The 3771-nt window shown below is 36.2% G+C and overlaps 1 pseudogene; it reads left to right on the forward strand.

Annotated features, from left to right (window-relative positions):
* The first annotated feature begins 1684 nt into the window (after positions 1–1684).
* Positions 1685–2924, forward strand: LOC132680470 (vomeronasal type-1 receptor 90-like; annotated as a pseudogene).
* Positions 2925–3771: the final 847 nt, after the last annotated feature.

Genomic DNA, 3771 nt, shown 5'->3' on the forward strand with positions numbered 1-3771 from the left:
CTTTGTTGAGAGTTTTTATTATAAACAAAGGCTTTATATTGTCAAATACCTTATCTGCATCTATTGAGATGATCATATAATTTTTATTTTTCCTCTTGTTAATGTTATATATCACACTGATTGACTTCTGAGTATTTAAGCATTCTTGCATCTCTAAAATAAATCCCATTCAATGGTGGTAAATTATTTTTTAATGCAGTGCTGAATTCTGTTTGCTAATATTTTTTTGAGGATTTTTTTGCATCTATATTCATCAGAGATTTGTGGCTATAGTTTCCTTTTGTTTTTGTAGTGTTTTTGTCTGGTGTAGGTATCTGTAATTTTGGCCTTGTAGAATTAATTTGTAAGTTTTCTTTCCTTTTCTATTTTTTGGGATAATTTGAGAATAATAAGTACTAACTTGTCTTTAAATGCTTGTTGGATGGGGCACCTGTGTGACTCAGGTGGTTAAGCATCCAATTTCAGTTCAGGTCATGATCTTGAGGTTTGTGAGTTGGAGCCCTGCTTCAGGCTCTGTGCTGACAGCTCAGAGCCTGGAGTCTGCTTTGGACTCTGTCTCCCACTCTCTGCCCCTCCTCCACTTTCTGTCTCTATCAAAACTAAAAATAAACATTTAAAAAAATTTAATGTTTGGTAGAATTCACCTCTGAATCTACATCGTCCTGGAGACTGTTTTTTGAGAGATTTTTTTATTACTGATTCAATTTCATTATGAAAAAATTGAAGTTTTCTATTTTTTTTCCTGATTCAGTTTGGAAGATTATATGTTTCCCATAATTTATCAATTTATTGCACATTGTTCAATTTATTTACATATAATTTTTCATGTATTATGAAAGGAGGAAGGAGGAAGAAGAGAAAGTGCCACAGTATGTGTTGGAAGACTTATTTGGACATTCTTTTTTCTTTTTTTTTTTTTGTCAATTTATTTATTTATTGTCAAATTTACTTACATACAACATCCAGTGGTCATCCCAACAAGTGCCCTCCTCAATGCCCATCACCCATTTTCCCCTCCCCCTGCCCCCCCCCCATTCACCCTCAGTTTATTCTCTGTATTTAAGAGTCTCTTGTGGTTTGCTTCCCTCCCTCTTGGACATTATTTTTTTCTTAATTGTCTGTTTTGGTGATTTTTTTCCCCAGTAGCATAAAGTTTACTTCAGTTCAACTATACAAACAACTATGAGTCCTTTATATGGCCATTACTATTATTGGTGCTGAATATAAGATAGGCTAAATTATGATATTTACAGAATAGTAAAACAAAACACAGAACAGTAAAACAAAAAGAAGAGGAAGAGGAAGAAGAGGAAGAAGAAAAAGAAGGAGAAGAAGAAGAGGAGGAAGAAGGAGAAGGAGAAGGGGAAATGCATGTATCACGGGAGTATGGGAAATGGGTACACATTATTACATTATTCTGGCATGATTGAGAGTATGTTGTGTGAGATTTCTTGATGATGATGATGATGACGATGATAGATGATAGATTGTAAATAGATACAGATACTCAATTTGATGTAGAAATAATGTTGACACTGTATTTCTAAGACTTTATACAACATAGGTTTACTGATTAACTGGGTGAAATAAAAAAATGGTGATGATTTTGACTATAGCATAAATAACATGGATGGTGTGAGGTCTTTTTTTCTAGATGTACAAAATTCATTTCTTCTTTTCCACTATGATGATTGCACTTTCCATGCATGTTACTATTGAATTATGTCAATTTTTACAAGTTGGCATTGGAATCTTAGCCAACACCTTCCTCCTCTTCCACATCTTCACATTCCTTCTGGATCACAGACCTAAGCCCACTGACCTGATCATCTGTCACTTGGCCTTTGTCCACATAATGAAACTCTTCACTATGCTGTTTTTGTTGTCTAGAGCTGTTTGAATCACCAAACTTTCTGAATGATTTCAAATGTAAGGCTTTATTCTACATGAGCAGATTTGATGAAAGTTCTCTCCATCTGCATCACCTACCTCTTGAGCATAATCCAGGCCATTACAATCAGCCCTATCACCTCCTGGTTGGGTAGATTTAAACATAAATGCACAAATAACATCTTCCATTCCTTCATCATCTTGTGGTTTCTCGGTTTGTCTCTCAGTATTAATCCCATCTTTTTTACTGTTGCATCTTCTTTAAAATTTTTAAATATTTTTTTTTGAGAGAGAGAGAGAGAGAGAGAGAGAGAGAGAGAGAAGGAGACTGAGCACGCACCTGGGAGGGACAGAGAGGGAGACACAGAATCCGAAACAGGCTCCAGGCTCTGAACTGTCAGCACAGAGCCCAATGCGGGACTTGAACCCATGAACTGCAAGATCATGACCTGAGCCAAAGTCAGACCCTTAACCAAATGAGCCACCCAGGTGCCCCTACTGTTGCATCTTCTAATATGACCCAGACCAGTCTACTGAAAGTCAGTAAATACTGTTCACTTTTCCCTATAACCTCCAGCATCAAGGCACTGTTTTTCACTTTGACATTATACAGGGATGTCTACTTCACAGGAGTCATGCTTCTCTCAAGTACATACATGCTGACTCACTTGTTCAGGCATCAGAGGCGGTGCCAGCACCTTCACAGCACCAGCCTCTCCTCAAGAGTCTCCCCAAAGGAAAGAGCCAACCAGACCATCCTGTTGTTGGTGAGTTTCTTTGTGATTGTGTACTGGGTGGACTTCATCATCTGTAATCCTGTTAGGGGTGTGTGTCACCATCATCCTAGATTGCCAGAAGATTTGGGGCAATGTCTATGCCACTGTCAGTCCTTTGGTACTAATTAGTTCTCACAAAAGAATAAAAATATGTTGCAAAAATGTGGGAAAATTACAATCAATTTTAAACAACTTATTCATGAAATAATTATCCAAAAACTTATTTTCTCTTTAATAAATTTTTATTTTATACACTAAATTCTTTGGTATTTTGTCTATGTGTATATGTTTAGATATTGCTTAACTCATGTGTAATTGTTAAACACTCTAGCTTTTTAAATTTTCATATCACAATATCACAATATTATTAATTTCACAATGCCATTCTTTATTTACTATGCCATTTTTATATAATTATATTTAAACTCATTTTTGTGCCCTAACTATTGATGCAAAAAAGAAGGTAGAGTTAGTCCACAGTCTTGATAAAATCCAAAATGAAATGGGATATTTCCCTATTTGTTTTATTCTGTACTTTCTTTGTCCCAAACAATAAATATGAGTAGTAATTGCAGAAGTGATAGGTATATGGGGCGCCTGGGTAGTTCAGTTGGTTAGGCATCTGACTCTTGGTTTCGGATCAGGTCATGATCTCACCGTTCATGAGTTTGAGCACCACATCGGGATCTGTGGTAATAGTGAAAAGCCTGCTTGGGATTCTCTCTCTCTCTCTCTCTCTCTCTCTCTCTCTCTCTCTCTCTCTTTCTCTCTCTCTCCTGCTCTCTCTGCCCCTCCTACGTCCTCTCTCTCTTTCTCTCAAAATAAATAAATAAATAAATAAACTTAAAAGAAAAAGGAGTGGTAGGTATATTCTTCTTCCTACAATTTTATAATCTGTGACAGTGGTACTCATAAACTGCCCCCAAAGTCTCATTCTCCTACATTATTACTCTTTGTTTCTCCATCTCAATTTGCATGGAAACTTAGGAACAAAGAATACTACCAATTAGAATTAAATTCCTACATAGGTACAAATAATCTAAGTAAACTCGGGAGGGGATAGAAGACATGAATAGACCTGTAGCAAGTAAAGAGATTAGGGAAA

The sequence above is a fragment of the Panthera onca genome, chromosome A1, assembly GCF_046562875.1.
Source record: "Panthera onca isolate mPanOnc1 chromosome A1, mPanOnc1 haplotype 2, whole genome shotgun sequence".
Classification (NCBI taxonomy): domain Eukaryota; kingdom Metazoa; phylum Chordata; class Mammalia; order Carnivora; family Felidae; genus Panthera; species Panthera onca.